General features: G+C 47.8%; 1 long non-coding RNA gene across 9 annotated transcripts in view; it reads left to right on the top strand.

Annotated features, from left to right (window-relative positions):
• Positions 1 to 18,165, top strand: part of LOC309528510 — a 117,887-nt gene that overhangs the window by 24,617 nt on the left and 75,105 nt on the right. For all 9 annotated transcript variants that reach the window (XR_014217767.1, XR_014217768.1, XR_014217769.1 and 6 more), the window contains exon 2: positions 17,617 to 17,727. This is a non-coding gene — a long non-coding RNA (uncharacterized lncRNA). The remainder of the gene's footprint in view (positions 1 to 17,616; positions 17,728 to 18,165) is intronic.

Below are 18,165 nucleotides of genomic sequence, written 5' to 3'. Positions count from 1 at the left end.
CGCCACGCAGGCAGGCAGGCAGCCAGGCAGGCAGACGGCGAGAGCCCCGCGCTGGGCGGCCTCTCCTCGCTGCCGCCGCCCCGCCTCTCGCCGCCCGACTCGCCCGCCTCCCTCCCACGGCACACCAGGCAACCAGTGTGCCGCGGAACACCGGTTGGGAAACACTGCATTAGAGCATGGTTCTGATAATGCCAGGGTTTCAGGTTCAGTCCCTGTATGGGACAGCTCTACATTCCTGTACTGCAGGAGTTTGGACTAGGCCCTCAGGAACCCTTACAACTCTACAATTCTATGATTCTATGAAAAGCCCTCTTCGCTTTTCATCTCTGGCAAATACTCTGTGCAAATGGTCTAAGGAATATTCTGACATGAGCACAGAGACATGCTTTATGGAGGGGGGAAACAGTGCATTTGAAGAGTTAAAAGACATTAATGAATTAAATATCACACGCCTACATTCAAGCTCACTCTAGGGATATTGTCTTTAACATCAAAACACTTGGAGTTTTAGTCACGAATGAACATATTTCCAGGAGAGAGAGAGGTGAAATAATAGAATATAGGCAAAGATAGATTCCTGGCTGCTCTAGCAGGCTGTGACTGACCCTTTCAAAGCAGCTGCCTACATATAATTTTGGAACAACTCTGGGAATCTCATTAAGAGCTGAATTTCTGGGAGCAATACTATTCTGCCCCAGAAGGTAGAACAATACACACACACACACACACACACACACACACAGATATCATCAACTCTGCAAGTTGAGCACAGTCAGAAAATGTGTGGAAGCTGTTTTTCTTACCTCTATGTGACATGGCAACTTATTCTGCTCACCGTATAAAATAAATCACAATTGGGCTTCATTTTGCTGGTCTGCTAACAAATAAAAGCGGCAGTTGGCTACTGAAATGGATAGTCTTGGTTTGTTTGTTTGCTTTAAAAAGGCAACCTAAATGCTATTTCTCTGTTTCTGCTGAAAGGCTCAGCTAAGTCACATCAAGAAGGCATTCAAAAATGCATTAAATACAGAAAAAGAATAACCCAACAAACAATGCATCATGAAGTAGTATGAAACATATACATATCAAATAAAAATCAGCCAAAGTGTTACTATCATACTGGTGTTCAAAAAAGACAACAAAATAGCCTGGAGCCACACCATTTGTGGTCCTCATGGCACACCCCTTTAGAGGGGGTGGTCCATATAGTTAAAGCTATGATTTTCCAAGTAGTGATGTATGGAAGTGAGAGCTGGACCATAGAGAAGGCTGATTGACAAAGAATTTATGCTTTTGAATTATGGTGCTGGAGGAGACTCTTGAGAGTCCCATGGACTGCAAAAGATCAAACCTATCCATTCTGAAGGAAATCAGCCCTGAGTGCTCACTGGAAGGACAGATCCTGAAGCTGAGACTCCAGTATTTTGGCCACCTCATGAGAAGAGAAGACTCCCTGGAAAAGACCCTGATGTTGGGAAAGATGGAGGGCACAAGGAGAAGGGGACGACAGAGGACGAGATGGTTGGATAGTGTTCTCGAAGCTACCAGCATGCGGGAGGCAGTGGAAGACAGGAGTGCCTGGCGTGCTCTGGTCCATGGGGTCACAACGAGTCGGACACGACTAAACAACTAAACAACAAGTGTGCAAGTGTATTGTGTACATTCTTTTGTAATTCATTGGATTACTTTGTAGATTTTTTTACTTTTCTTCCCCCTTTTCCTGTATTCACTCCATGACAGTTTCTCTGGTTTGCAAATATATCCACAGGCTCCCAAAGCTTGGTGACACTTGTTGAATGCAATACTTGAGTCAAATAACCAACATCATCGTATTTCTCTGCATCATAATGCTTTTCCATGGTAAACTATGCTTCAAGTGGCTCACAACATTGAGAAGTATACACAAGATAATTCTCTAGCATAAGAGGTCATGTAAAAAAATGACTAAGGAAAGCATTTCATATCAATAAATGTACAATAAATTTAAACAATCCAATAAGGTCTAACAAGAAAAATACAAGATTATGGTCCAGGACAACAACAGATGTCAAGAATGAAATATTGAGTTACTGCTAGGGTCAAGAATTAAATACTTCTAGTCTCCAGTGTGCACAAGCAACCTTTGTAGCTGGAGTCAGTCAATGCTGCAGCCTCCCAGGCCAGGTAGGAAAGGGGCCAGAAAACAGGCAGGGACTAGTACTTGCGGGACAAGTACTAATGGTGCTAATAGTGAACTCATCCCTATGTAGCCAGAATGGCTCCATCTGCAAACAAGGGCAAGGTCTGAGCATTCTTGAGAAGACCTTTGCTGATGCTGAGAAGAGAGTTCCCCTCAAAGCAGAACCAACTTTAAAAAAGGGAATTTCCTTAGGACTACAGCAGAGGAGCAAAGGGTTAAATCCCCCCCCCCCGCTGTGCCTCCTGTGATCCCACTAATTGTCAGCCCTCCTCTTAGCTAAGGCAATTTGCATTTTAAGAAACCTGCATGTTCCATTGTTCCATGCAAAGGCCCATTTAGCTTCATTGTAGTGTGGCTTTTAAGGATACAGTGTTTGCCTGAGATTCAGATGTGACAACTGGGGATGGCGGAGAAATTAGACTCAGTTTTCATGTAAAGGCAAGCCTATCCAATTCTTTGAAATTTGCACTTCTCTGAAATTTGTGATACAGTTCTCCAGCCATATATTGAGGAAAAGTGTGCATGAAAATGAATATCTTACTGAAAATAACGTAAGAATGCATTATATGTGGGGAAATTGCTTTGCCAAAATGTATTTGTGAGTCAAAAGTGCATACAAAAATGCGTTTATTAGGAGAAATTAGCACTAAATTGCTGGTGTATTTTTATGAGGTAATGGAACTACCCCCTCCCCCAGCTTCAAAGCCTGTGCCTGAATACCTTTGATAAGCCTCCCAAGAGATATCTCTTGTGAGCTGGCATTTGGGGCTCAGGGGTAGTTCAGAGAAAGGTGTAGGCATTTCAGTGAATTTAATGAAATTTTGTTCTGTTTTGCCTCCCCCGTCCACTTTATTCGTTTTACTCACCTCATTCCTTCACTTTTGCATCTATCTATCCATCATCATTAGTCATAATCAGGCTTTACATGAGATTTGCGACTGAAACAGTTCTTAAGCAACTGAGGATAGTTCAAGAAGAACTTTAATTTGACATAGCCAAATTACAGAAGGGTTGTAAATTAGTTGTGGAGCAGGTACTTTGCATGTAGGACACCCCACTCCTTATCCACAGACTTCTGGAGAGCTGCTGTCAGTTGGTGTAGACAACACTGAACTGGATGGGGCACTTGCTTGACTTGGTATAAGCTAGCTTCCTATGTTCATTATGGGGGGGGGGGAATCTCAGGGATGATAAATCCATCAATGCTTATTCATCATTTAAGTTGCATAGAAAATTAAAATTAAATTGAAAATTCTCTTTTTGGGGTTTTAAACAAGCACACTTTCCTGGCCTGGCAAATAAGATAACACACACACACACACACACACACACACACACACACTGACAGACACATATGCACCATTTTACATCCACAAGAAAAATCAGCTTAGAATAGGAAATAAACAAACACACACAGGTACTAAAAGGTTTATCAGCAAAAGCATATACCAACAAGAAGTACTGTTAGGGAAACAAGTAATTTGAGCTGGGTTTTCAGGTGATATGTTTTCCTTTGGAAGAATAGTTTGTTTTAAAATGACAGCTTCCTGCATATAAATTGGGGTCAAGTTATCAACCTTTATAAACTAATAGCTGTACGATTCAAAAACATTTGGTGTGTGGAAAAGGGAGGGAGGGGGATAGCGTGCATATTTTAAGCCTGAATTGCATCATATCAGATAATATTAGCTCCACGTCATCTAATGCAGTACATGCGGTCCCCATAAATCACTCAATGTGACACAAAGAACATTAACTCTTCTCTGTGAGTGGGATTCAGTCATACCATGGATACGGGCTTAAAACCGGCGAGAAGTCAGATCCAATAACTGTCCCAATTATCTCCCAGCACAATGTTTTCCACCTGCGAGGAATGATTATGTGTCAGTTGAGATGATAAAAGTCCTTAAAGGGATGTTGATGCCTCACAAAACACACACACACACACACACACACACACACACACACACACACACACAAAAAAAAAACAACAACACCTGAGAGGCATGTTTAGTGAGCTATGTCAGCTTTATGTGCCTAATGTATTCCTGTTTCCAATTTTAGTATTAAACACACAACCAGGCGGGGAAAGGCAGAAGGGGTATGACGGAGGGAGGAAGGTTAATGTAAATATGCAGCCGAGGACTGGCACTTGTGAGATATGGGTTCACTTCTTGCTCTCTATTAGCCCCTCGCAGAGGTAAAGGATTAGCACTTGTAGCAGTTTATATAAACTTCCTTGGCATTACAGAAGTTGCTAATGCTGGTGGGCTGATTTTTCAAGTCCATGTCAAGGGAACCTTGACAGCAGCACAAGATGGAGGACGGCAACTCTGAGGGGTGTAGCAGCACCGGTGGTGATTATTCCATTTGCTTGTGGCAATGCATGCTCCCTGTGACAAATCTTTCAACTGCCACAGTGACTGTAAAGATAATGGGGTCTGTAAGCTCCCTGGGTTAAAGCTGAGAATTTTATGCCTAAAGGCTGTCTCCTGGCTGGCCTGACAGGTTCTTTTTGCAGCCTGGACATTTCTGTTCAGCAACAAAGGTGCAATCTGTATGCTTTTAAATAAAACCAGAATGAGCCATCTCTCTACCTTTCCTGACCTAATCTACCTCAGAGGGTTGTTGAGGTGATTAAATAAGGATGGGGAGAACCGTGTATGCCACATTGAGCCCCTTGGAGAAAAAAGGCGGCATAATAATGCAATTTTTAAAAGGGATTTGCTGCAGTTGTTGCTCATTTCCATAGGATCTCAATCAAAATCGGTTTTGAGGTTACTGTGGTACGCAGCTGTCAGAGCTGCTACCAGGTCCCAGCTCACATAGGACCACGCCACACAGCGTCCACTTTAAAAGAGTCTTTATTGAGTTACAGGTTTCATTTCCGAACTGCAGCGTGCAGCTCTACACCTTCTGCTCTAGGTCGTCGAAGACCCGTCTGAGTCCCCGCCTCTTGCACACCAGCTTAATACCCTAGCCTTGCTCCACCTCCTTCGCCTCTCCCTACGTCTCTGGGTCCTTCTGCCCCCCTGGGCCTCCTCCCTTCTACTCTCCTCTGACGCTGACCCCCCTGATCCTTCTGCCTCCTTGCGGCGGGCTTTAGGACCTGGCTCACTCTCCGGGCTGCTTACTGCTCCAGCTTCTGCTGCATTTGAACTTGGCGCGCGCGCCCAACTCTCTACTTTCCTCTTAACCGTTGCCTCGCTCTCTGAGGAGGGCGTGACCACCCCTGACTCGTGCCCTCCCTCCTGCTGACAGCCTCCGGAACCCGATGCCTGGCTACCTTCCTCCCTGCTGCTCTCAGTCTTGAGCGTGGGTCCCGACTTCCAGCTGCTGCCGCCCTCAGTTATGAGCGTGGGTCCCGACTTCCAGCTGCTGCTCTCTGAATCTCCTCTGTTCCCTTCCTCCTGGGGTGTCCCCCCGGATCCCCCCTTGCTCTGCTCACTGGGGCTCCCTTTTGGGAGTCCTCTGACTCACTGCTTAGGCTTGGAGATCTCGGGTCGTCATCATCACTCATTCTCCCTTCGGCTTCCTCCCCCTCGCTCTCTGTTTCCACCCTTCTCTGCGTCTCTGCTTCTGAACCCCTGACATCCATCCCCCCCTCGAAGCCCCCCCTTCCCCCCTCCCCGCTGTCAGGTGTGGGTGCTGGGCGCTCCATCATCATGGGAGGGAATGCTGGATACAGGTCGCTCCCCGTGGGTGGCCGCCAACTGAAGACCTCCGAGTCTTCCCCCTCGCGGTCGTCGACGTGGACTTGTTGCTCTTCCATCTCTGTACCGCCGTGCTCGAACCCGAGGTCCTCCCCGAACACGTCCATGTCAGTCTCTGCGTCGGTCGCTCGACCTGGCATCTCCAGCCACTTCCTGCGCCATCGCTCCTCTGGTCGATCGTCCCACCAATACGAGTTGCCTGATGCCGAACCTGCCGGTGAACCTTCTGGGGAACGGGTGCTCCGTGCGGGTTCCCCTTCTGAGTCGAATCCATGGAACGTGCTGGAAGAAAGTGTGGGTGTGAACAACCAGTCGTCGAAGAAGCTCGCTGGCATGGGTTTGTGTGGGAAGAGGGCATGAAACTCGTCCTTGAGCAGGGGTTCCTCCAAAGCGTAGTCTGGTACCCAGCTATTGGCGCTGGCCCGGGTGCCCTCTCTGGCTAAGAGGTATTCGACTCCCTCTTCCCCCCATCTGGAGTCCAAAATCTCCGTGACCTCGTTGATGTGGTCCTGGTGCTTCACCTCCCGCGTCTCCGTCCGTTCCCGGAGCGGACTTGGCGCCGTCCCTGGCTCCTGGAACCTGTGAGGTGCCTTGTAGGGAGTGAGCACCGACCTGTGGAACACCGGATGCATTCTGGAACCCTCCGGCAGCGCCAGTCGGAAGGCTACCGGGTTGATCTGCGCTTCGACTTGGTACGGACCGATCTGCTTGTGCCCCAACTTCTTCTTGGCAAGCGACCTGGTCGGCACTGCGTGGGCTGCCAACCAGACCCAGTCTCCCACTTGGATCACTTCGCCAACCCGCCTGTGCTTGTCAGCTTGCACCTTGTAGGCGTGCTTAGCTAGCTCCAGCTGCCGTCTGAGTTGATCGTGGACCGCCTGCAGCTCTGACGCGAACGCGTCCGCCGTCTGTGGTTCTCCTTCCCCCACTCTCTCCAGTCCCGGGAAGGTTCTGGGATTCCTCCCATTGTTGGCAAAGAACGGCGTCACTCCTGTGGACACGTGCTTCGTGTTGTTGTAAGCGAACTCGGCTAGCGGCAGGTAATCCACCCACGTCGCAGGCTGTTGATTGGCATAGCATCTCAGGTACTGCTGCATGATGGCATTGACCCTCTCTGCTTGCCCGTTGGTCTGCGGGTGTCTTGCTGATGCCAGATTGACCTTGACATTTAGAAAACCCATCAGCTTCTGCCAGAAAGACGAGATGAACTGGCGTCCGCGGTCGGACAGGATAGACCGTGGCAGGCCATGCACTTTGAACACGTGATCTATGAACAGTTTGGCGGTTTGTTCCGCCGTGGCCACCTTCGCACACGGAATGAAATGTGCCATCTTGGTGAACAAGTCCACCACCACTAGCACAGCTGTTTTGCCTCTCGAGCTGGGTAAATCCGTCACAAAGTCCAGGGCCACCCTCTCCCACGGTTCAAACGGTGTTTGCAGCGGTTCCAACAGTCCCGCCGGTGGTCTGTGTACCGGCTTGGCCCTCTGGCAGGTGTCGCACCTCGCGACGTAGTCCGCGACCTCTCCTCTCAGCCTGGGCCACCAGAAGTCTCTCGCGACTAATTCCATCGTTTTCTCTGTGCCAAAGTGACCGGCCGTGGGTGCGTCGTGCAACTGTTGCAGTACCTTGGCGCGAAGGTCGTCTCCTGGTACATAGACAGCCCCTTTGCGTAGGAGCAAGCCGTCCCGCACCTGGAACTCGTCCGTGGTAGCCGTGCCTCTGAGCAGTTCCGCCATCTTGTCTTGCGCGAATGAGTCGTCCCGCAATGCACGTCGCACCGCATCCAGGTCTACTGTAGCTGAGGCACACGCCCACGCCGTCGGTGCGAAGATGTGCATGGCCGCCGCTGGCGTCACCTCTTCTAGGTATTGCGGTTTTCGGGACAGTGCATCCGCCATGATGTTGGTGTCGCCTGGGACGTACTCTATTCGGAAATTGAAGTCAGCAAAGAACTCCGCCCAACGTATCTGCCTCTGGTTCAGGAACTGAGCCGTGCGCCAGTGCTCCAGATTCTTGTGGTCCGTGCAGACCTGCACCGTGTGCTTGGCGCCGATTAGGAAGTGCCTCCACGCCTTGAAAGCTGCATGAATGGCCAGCAACTCCCTGTCCCAGATGGTGTAGTTCTGCTCCGACTTGCTGAGCTTTCTGGAGTAGAACGCTCCCGGCCGCCACACCCCCTGCGGGTCTCGCTGCAGCAGGACAGCTCCCACGGCTCTGTCTGACGCGTCTGTCTCTACCCTCAACGGTTTACTGGGGTCGATATGCAGCAGTTGCTTCTCCGATGCGAAGAGATGCTTGAGCGCTTGAAAGGACTGTTCCGCCTGCTCCGTCCAGATGAATTTCTTTTTTTTGGAGCTGAGCGTGTCCGTAATTGCTGCCGTCTGCATCGCGAACCCCTTGATAAACTTGCGATAGAAGTTGGCGAAGCCGACAAACCGCTGGACCTCCTTCCGGTTGCGCGGGCTTTTCCAATCCAATACCGCACGAACCTTGGTGCTGTCCATGGCTATCCCCTTGTCCGACAACTTGTATCCCAGGAAATCCACCTCCGTCGTGTCGAACTGGCACTTCTCCAGCTTGGCGTACAGTCTATGTTGTTGCAACCTGCTGAGCACCTCCCTCACGTCTCGGTCGTGAGCTTGCTGCGAGTCAGAGAAAATCAGGATGTCATCCAGGAAGCAGACGCATGTCTTGTAGAGGAGTCCCTCCAACACGTGATGCATAAAAGCTTGAAAACAGTGAGAGCCATTTTGTAATCCAAAGGGCATAACTCTGTATTCGTAGGTGCCCAGCGGTGTGAACATGGCCGTCTTCCACTCATCGCCCTCCCGCATGCGGATGAGATTGTACGCCCCTCGCAGGTCCAACTTGGTGAACACGCGTCCCTTGCGCACCGTCGCGAGGAGGTCGTCAATCCTGGGCATGGGGTAATCAGACGGTTTGGTCATCTGGTTCAAAAGGCGGTAGTCCACAACTAGTCTTTTTTGGGGCGTGTCTTTCTTTTTCACGAAGAAAACGGGACTGCCCCCCACTGCCTTGGACTCTCTGATGAAGCCACGCTCCAGATTATGCTCGATGAACTGTTTGAGTTCCTGCATTTCATCTTCAGACATGGAGTATAGCCGCCCCTTCGGCAGCGTCGCCCCCGGTAGGAGGTCAATCTTGCAGTCATATGGCCGGTGAGGGGGTAGCTTGTCCGCCTCCTTCTCGCAGAAGACCTCCAAAAAGCTCGCGTATTTGTGGGGGACCGCTTGCAACGTTCCCAACTGCAGTTGTGATTTCTCCTCCTCTCCCTCCCGTCGGGGTAGGATGCAGTGTTCTGCGCAATAAGAGGAGCCGAAGATCAGTTGTCTCTGGTACCAAGCCAGTGTCGGACTGTGCCTGTCCAGCCAACTCATGCCCAACACAATGGGCGTGTCCGACAGTTGGGTGACATTAAAACTGATGACTTCCCTGTGGTTGCCAAGGCGCATCACCATCGGTGGCGTCTGCTTCACCACCTGCCCCCCTAGCAACTCTCTGCCATCCACTGTGACGACTTGCAGGGGCAGAGTGGCAGGCAATAGCTGTATAGCGTGCTGCTCCACAAAGCTCTGCGCTATAAAGTCTGCGTTGCTTCCAGAATCCACAGAAAGCGGCACTTCGATAGTGACGCCGTCGGGTAGCTGGAGAGATGCTGTGAGCTGCACTACTGGTTTGGGTGGGAGGGGATCCGTGGGTTGCAAGATTGCTGGGGACTGCTTCACAGATGCGTCTGGCTGGGCCCCAGTGCCTCCGTCTCCAGCCAGACATCGTCGTTTCCCTGCTGTGGTTCTCCTTGCTGCGTTGCTGCAGTCACCATTGCTGAGGCTGCAGTGTGCTTGTGGAGCCTCCGGGGACACTCCTTCGCCAAATGGCCTGGATCCTCGCAGATGTAACACTTCCTGTTCCCTCTAGGAGGCTTCGCTTTCCCTGCTGCCGGTGCTAGGGCTCTGGCTGCTGACTGAGCCCCTGCACCTCCAACCTCCATCGGTTCCCCTCCCCCTCCTGGCGGAGGTGTGGATTGCGCACGCGCTGCTTCCCTCGGAACGAAAGAGAAACTTCTCGCTGCTTCGCGCCCTCCACGTCCTTCATCTCTGCACCATGGACGTTCTTCCAGCCTCACCCCCACAGTCAGCGCCCTTTGGACCACCTCCTGCGTGCTTCGGGGCCTCTCCCCCCTTGCAATTTCATCCTTAACCGCTGAACTTAGACCCTCCCAGAAGAGGTCTCTGACAGGGGGCGAATCCCGATCCCATTCTAAAGCACTGACCAGCGCAAAAAATCGGGCGTGATACTGCCGGACGCTCGCTCTCCCTTGTTTTAGTCCATGAATCTCCCGTCTGGCAAGATCCACATCAATAGTAGACAAAAAACACGCATCCATCGCTTTGATAAAGGCATCTGCATTCTGAAGCGCCGGATCTTTATCCCTCCACAAATTGCGCAGCCAGGCTTTGGCATCCCCATGCAAATGGGACAATATGAACCCCACCTTCTCTTCCTCATCTCTAAAGTCTTTTGCCAGCAGTTGCAGTGCGCACATTACGTCTGCTCTAAAATTAGGGTACTGTTGCAAAGTCCCATCGAAGTGAGCCACAAGCCCTCCTGCTCTCCGTGCCAATCCCACGCCCTCCGGTCTGGGTCCCGGTTGCCCTTGCTTAACAAGCATTTCAAACCTGGCGTGTAGGTCTCTGTAGGCGGCTGTAGTCTCCTCCTCCCGTTTTTTGGAAGCCAATACCTCTGAGGACAACTGGGTCACTGCCTCTTGCAGCGCGGAGATCCTCTGTTCTTCCGTCATCTTGCTAACCTTTGTGAGCTCGCTTACAGACACCCCTCTTCCTCCCCTAGCGGCTTCTGCTCCCGCTGCGAGGTTTCAGGTTTCTGAAGCTTTGAAGAGACGGGTCTTACTGTCAGAGCTGCTACCAGGTCCCAGCTCACATAGGACCACGCCACACAGCGTCCACTTTAAAAGAGTCTTTATTGAGTTACAGGTTTCATTTCCGAACTGCAGCGTGCAGCTCTACACCTTCTGCTCTAGGTCGTCGAAGACCCGTCTGAGTCCCCGCCTCTTGCACACCAGCTTAATACCCTAGCCTTGCTCCACCTCCTTCGCCTCTCCCTACGTCTCTGGGTCCTTCTGCCCCCCTGGGCCTCCTCCCTTCTACTCTCCTCTGACGCTGACCCCCCTGATCCTTCTGCCTCCTTGCGGCGGGCTTTAGGACCTGGCTCACTCTCCGGGCTGCTTACTGCTCCAGCTTCTGCTGCATTTGAACTTGGCGCGCGCGCCCAACTCTCTACTTTCCTCTTAACCGTTGCCTCGCTCTCTGAGGAGGGCGTGACCACCCCTGACTCGTGCCCTCCCTCCTGCTGACAGCCTCCGGAACCCGATGCCTGGCTACCTTCCTCCCTGCTGCTCTCAGTCTTGAGCGTGGGTCCCGACTTCCAGCTGCTGCCGCCCTCAGTTATGAGCGTGGGTCCCGACTTCCAGCTGCTGCTCTCTGAATCTCCTCTGTTCCCTTCCTCCTGGGGTGTCCCCCCGGATCCCCCCCTTGCTCTGCTCACTGGGGCTCCCTTTTGGGAGTCCTCTGACTCACTGCTTAGGCTTGGAGATCTCGGGTCGTCATCATCACTCATTCTCCCTTCGGCTTCCTCCCCCTCGCTCTCTGTTTCCACCCTTCTCTGCGTCTCTGCTTCTGAACCCCTGACAGCAGCTTTTTTTTAAAAAAATGTTTATTTATTTATTTATTTATTTATTTATTCTATTGTTTTTATTTCATAACAATTATATCCTACTTGCTGGTGAGGAAAAACCCCCTCAAAGCTGTTTATAAGAAGAATAAAATAATAAAATTATCAATAAAAACAGTTATTTAGAATGTTAAAAAAAAATTAAATCAACGATGAGCTAAAAACAGATGAAAACACATGTTTAAGATGAAGATAGTATCAAAACATGTTGGGAACATAACAACCCCCTCCAATGTATTTTTGATCTTCCTTTTTTGTTTGTTTTGGTAGCATCACCATAGTGACCATAATGTGAGATTCGGCACTAAGTATAACCTTGATTAGACATTCCAGCTGACCAGGAAAAAGAATAGCCTAGCCATTTTTGTTTGTTTGTTTTGGTTTTTGGCCAGTTTTTCAGGAAAGCAAACAGGCAAGGCTGCCTCAGATGTGTGTGTGTGTGTGTTTTAAAAAGCTGTATATCTTAGGAAAATAAAAACCTTTATTCTGGGCTCACCTGTAGACGCTATCCTTAGATCTACTCTGGGTTCTGTCCCAGTATCAGGCAGCAGAGGCAGTACCAGAATTTTTGGTGTCAAGAACTGGGAATGGTCATAATCCATTAGAGGAGAATGTTCCATTACTGTGTTGCTCCAGTCAACTACTACCTTTTATTGGGGCCAAATTATACATTAAATGCATTTAAGATCATTGGGTGGAATACAGCATAGCACTAAGGAGATTGGTCCATCACTGGTAACCCAATGAAACAATCTTCCCCATTCCCCTTTGTTTTGGAGGTTCTCTTGACTGCCTCTCCTCAGAGCAGATTTGGGAGAGGCATGCAAGGTGTGTGTGGGGGAGGGGGGGAACTGTGTTACACTAGTGGGACTCCTTGTGCTGGCTTCCACTAGCAGAATAATAATAATAATAATAATAACAATTTATTATTTATACCCCGCCCATCTGGCTGGGCCTCCCCAGCCACTCTGGGCGGCTTCCATAAAAACCAAAAATACAATAAAATATCACACGTTAAAAACTTCCCTGAACAGGGCTGCCTTAAGATGTCTCCTGAATGTCAGGTAGTTGTTTATCGCTTTGACATCTGCTGGAAGGGCGTTCCACAGGGTGGGCGCCACTACCGAGAAGGCCCTCTGCCTGGTTCCCTGTAGCTTTGCTTCTCGCAATGAGGGAACCGCCAGAAGGCCCTCGGCGCTGGACCTCAGCGTCCGGGCAGAATGATGGGGGTGGAGACGCTCCTTCAGGTATACTGGACCGAGGCCGTCAACAGGATACTTGAATAGGGTTTGATATCTATTTTTTCAAAATAACAGCTGCAGGATTGGGGCTGTGGTACTGATGATGGGGAATGTAGCCTCCCCCACCCACTGGTACCATTGTCATTGCACTAAAAACTCTGCCAAATTAGAAGCAGTTTATTGGCAGGATGCATTTAATGACACAGGCCTGGAAAAAAAATGTCTTCACTTGTCACTTATAGATTAAATTGCTTATAGAGCCAAGAGTTTTGGCTCACCTTTGGAATATTATACATCAAAATGGTTGCAGTTCAGCCTGCTGTTATCTACTTCGCAATAACCAGCCATATTGCTCCACAGACAAAACATTTCCCTGCTCTCCATCTTTGCCTGCCAGCATTAATATGCATGCTTTCCTACAAATATATGTATGCCTGAACTTAACTCTAGGGCGGGAAGAAATGCTCGAGTATTTAAAACACCCTATTTTAAAATAATGATGACTGCATGTTTTTCCCCCCACAGGAAAATAGTGTTATCTGGTTTCATGGCAGGAGTACAGCACACACACAAAATTAGTACATTCGAAAATAGCAAAACACAACAGATTTACAGGTCATGTCTTAATGTAGCAATTGAAGTTTATTTTAATTTTTAAGAAAATAAGTATTGCCAGCTAAATACACAGAAAAACGAATGTCCAAACACGAAGATAACAGTATATGTTATGGGGCCCTGCAGCACATTGTTTCAGTGTATCACTGTGCTACCTGTGACTGTGGTTGACAGTGCTGAAAAAAACAAAACAAAGTTAGAATTGGCACTACTCAGAATAAATTATTTCCTGTCAAAAGGCACAACTGAAAGCCTTCAGTGATAAAAACAAAAGCATTGTTTTCTGCAAATATGCTACTGTACACTTTGTCCAGAACCTTTAACCCACGATTTCTAGTAGACTAAAGTAGGAAGATTATGGACTAAGAGGTAAATCTTGTCCTATACTTTGGGAGCCGGTTCCCCTTGATAGTGCCCTATGGCATGCTGGCAAATCCTAACAAATTGGTCTCTTTAAATTTTATTCTGCCCAGCCATAAATAAAGCCTTTTAAAATAATTTTAACAACAACAACAACAACATCTGATAGCCTGGCTTTTTATCAAAAAACCTAAATTATGTTCCTTAAGCATTTGGGGAACTTGGAGACACAATTTATGAAATAGGTCTAAGTTTGCAACAAAGTAAAAATTGAGCAGTTTGAAAGCTGGAATAGATTAGTATCTGAGTCGCAACATAAAGAGAGGAATAACAATTTATAAATGGGAAAGGAGCATGTAAAAGGCTTCTTCCAGATGGCGAGAATATTAAAAAGCCAGTTATTTAATGTATTACATTCATACCCCACCTTTCTTCTGTCGGGGAACCCAAGGTGATGTACATGTGGGTCACCCATCCAGACCTGCTTAGGTTCAGCAAGGCGATGGCGTCATGGGCCAGTTGGATTTCTGATCCTTTGAGCAGTGTGTCAATAAAACAACATATTCTTCTAAATGAGGGCAGGGCTGTTATGTTTTGAGTGCAAAGTGCTGTCAGTGGGATCTAGTCTAGCATTTAGGTCACCTGCCAGAATCACAGATGAATGAGGAGTGAGGTCGGCCACATAGACCTCAAGTTACTCCTGCAGTGCTCTGATCTGGAACTTATGCCTCAATGTGGGGATGTAGGCGTCTATTATCACTATACAACAGAATTGGAATTGAGTTTTGACTGCCATTGCATGTGTCTTAAAAGAGGGGAGGGGAGTTATACAGTGGTACCTCGGGTTGCATACACTTCAGGTTACAGACTCTGCTAATCCAGAAATAGTGCTTCAGGTTAAGAACTTTGCTTCAGGATGAGAACAGAAATCGTGCTCTGGCAGCACAGCGGCAGCAGGAGCCCCATTAGCTAAAGTGGTGCTTCAGGTTAAGAACAGTTTCAGGTTAAGAATGGACCTCCGGAACAAATTAAGTACTTAACCCGAGGTACTACTGTAATAGTTTGTGAAGTCGAAGAAACCAGAATTCCCAGTTCCTCCTCTTGCTCTTCCGAAGCTGCCCCTTTTTACTTCCCCTATGGAGAAGGTATGAAAACCATTGAAGGATGTCTCCCCAGTATACCAAGTTTCCTGGATCAGAAAAATATCAAAGCAAGTTAAAAAGAGAATGAAGCTAGTGTCTCTTGTGGATGCAGCACAACCAGCCACATTCCAGGTTAGAAGGGCAATCTTATGCTGATCTTTTTGTGGTCATGTAGGTACTTTGCCAGCCACAAAGTGAGTACCTGAGGTACTTGGATCTTGTAGAAAGAGGACCTGGGTAACTGAGGCTGCTCCTCTTCTGTTGCAGGCAAGTGTGCTCTTGCATTCAAATCCGACTCCTCCGACTTCTGCCATGGCTCAACGAAAGTAGCTGGACAGATCAATGCAGCATGAGCAGCAAAGTGAGGGTCTCCAGCAAGCAGGAATCCTGCTGCCCTGTGCGGAGAGCCCTGCTCCCACTCTTTAAGCTCTCTCATTGAGCCAGGCAGATGTCGTAGCCATGCCTGCTTCACTGTAGCAGTTGTTGTTGTTGTTTAGTCGTTTAGTTGTGTCCGACTCTTCGTGACCCCATGGACCAGAGCACGCCAGGCACTCCTGTCTTCCACTGCCTCCTGCAGTTTGGTCAAACTCATGCTGGTAGCTTCGAGAACACTGTCCAACCATCTCATCCTCTGTCGTCCCCTTCTCCTTGTGCCCTTCATCTTTCCCAACATCAGGGTCTTTTCCAGGGTGGCCACGAGGTGGCCAAAGTATTGGAGCCTCAGCTTCACAATCTGTCTTTCCAGTGAGCACTCAGGGCTGATTTCCTTCAGAATGGATAGGTTTGATCTTCTTGCAGTCCATGGGACTCTCAAGAGTCTCCTCCAGCACCATATTTCAAAAGCATCAATTCTTCGGCGATCAGCCTTCTTGATGGTCCAGCTGTAGCAGTTATTCCCCAACAAATCAGTTCAAGGAAGGGAGTTGTAGTTCAACCACATTTGGAGTGCCAAAGGTTCCCCACCCCAGCCCTAGTATATGGACCGCCTAGGGATACACAAAAATGCTGCATACTGCCCCAACGTTCTTTCACACTTTCACCTGGCATTTTCCATTCTACTGTGGTCAGTATATTTTGCACAACTGCCTTCTGTGTGCCTGGATGGAAGATAAAGAAGGGCATTGGAGTTTGTGTGTAGAAACTAGCCTACTGTACAAAGGTAAAAAATTATTCTTGTGCTCATAACTGGGCCCACCCACCACTCATTCGGACGATTTCCCATGTTGGCCATAGCTGGCATTTCAGAGGAAACAGGTTTGCAATCCTGTGGATTACTAGATTACTGATAAACGGCCTCAGCCCAGTATACCTGAAGGAGCATCTCCACCCTTATCGTTCAGCCCGGACACTGAGATCCAGCGCCGAGGGCCTTCTGGCGGTTCCCTCACTGTGAGAAGTGAGGTTACAGGGAACCAGGCAGAGGGCCTTCTTGGTAGTGGCACCTGCCCCGAGGAACACCCTCCCATAAATTGTCAAGGAAATAAGCAACTATCCTACTTTTAAGACATCTGAAGGCAGCCCTGTTTAGGGAAGTTTTTAATGCTTGATGTTTTTTAAATATTCAATTGGGAGCCGCCCAGAGTGGCTGAGGAAACCCAGCCAGATGGGTGGGGTATAATAATAATAATAATAATAATAATAATAATAATAATAATAATAAACTGAAGGCAGGACCCTACAGCAGCAAGCACTGAGGAGTCCCTGCCCTACATAGAGTCAAGTGAATGCAGGAAATGTGAGAGAAGTAATAAAAAAGCAAATAATCCTGTAATTTGACTAGTGAGATTGATGTTGAGGAAGAAGATTTGTGTTTGGGTCAGGGACATCATAACAGGTTTCCCTGGGTTCTGTGAGCACTGGATGCTGCTGTGTTCCTGAGGTTAGCAAGATGTATATCTTTGTTAAGTCCCTGGATAGGAGACCACTGGGGGTATAATACACACACACACACACCACACTCTATGCCACACAAACACACACCCTACCACACTAATACACGAAACTAATTACTAACCAACATTGATGGATGCTGTGCTGATCACCTTGGATAATTAGCTTTTTCATGTTTCTGCTTGTTTCTGTTTTATTGCAAATTAAAATAAACTTCCCTTGAGATATTAAAAGTTGACCCGCAAGTCTGTTGTATTTTGCTATTTTTATATGTACTAGCTTTGTGTATGCCGTTTCTCTGTGCCTTTGCCACAAAGCCAAATAACACTATTTCCCCCTGAAAACATGTGCAGCCGGCGCTGTTTAAAAATATATGATTGTAACTTTATATGCATGTGCTCCCCATCTATTGTGAATCAAAAACAGATTAAACAGTGTGCTCATATCTGTAGAGAACTATAAATACTAGCACTGAAAGATGAAGATTTGTGTGATGTTCTGCCCCAGAACCATTGTTGCAATAGAGATTGTGTCACTCAGTATCTAATGGAGGAAATATTTATATGATAGTATGTAGTAGATGGTCCAAAACTTTGGGATCCATAACTATTTTAAAAACAAACAAAAATAATAATAAGGATTTATTGCGTATTATAGACAGCTTAGACTAGCTACAAAATGCTTCCGTTACTTCTTTCTTACAGACGTCCTGCTGGGGATGGTTCACAAAAAGAAAATCAACACCCAACAACATTGGTCCAGGAAGTAAGCTCCATAGAACTCAATGGGGCTTATATCTGCAAAGCAAAGCTACTGTAAGTGGTGTTTACTGTAAACGGCACCAAGGCGGTGGGCAAAATTGCAGTCACTGAGAGGGGTGATTTTGCATAGGAAATTGGCACTTGGCCTGGATCCATACTGCCAGCGTATTGCCAGCGTATTACTTTATCTTCAAAGCAAAAATGGTCAGTTTCAGTAAAAAAAAAAACCATGAATAATGCAACAGGTACTTTGATCCTGAAACTGTTTTAAAAAATGAAAAAGCTTAACACAGGCTTCTGGGTAAGAACTTGCCTCATTTTGCAACGCCAAATTAAAGCACTGATATAATATATATTTATCTACTTACTTTACTTTTAAAAGTATATGGATTGGAGTTGATTACTTTCAGGTATTGTATAATAAATTAAATTAAATGTGTTGAATGAGCCAACTATGAAAAAAAATCACTTTTAGGTAGTTTGCGCAGCAAG

The sequence above is a fragment of the Podarcis vaucheri genome, assembly GCF_965113315.1.
Source record: "Podarcis vaucheri genome assembly, chromosome: 3".
In the NCBI taxonomy this organism is placed as follows: domain Eukaryota; kingdom Metazoa; phylum Chordata; class Lepidosauria; order Squamata; family Lacertidae; genus Podarcis; species Podarcis vaucheri.
This window is presented reverse-complemented; position numbering and strand designations above follow the sequence as displayed.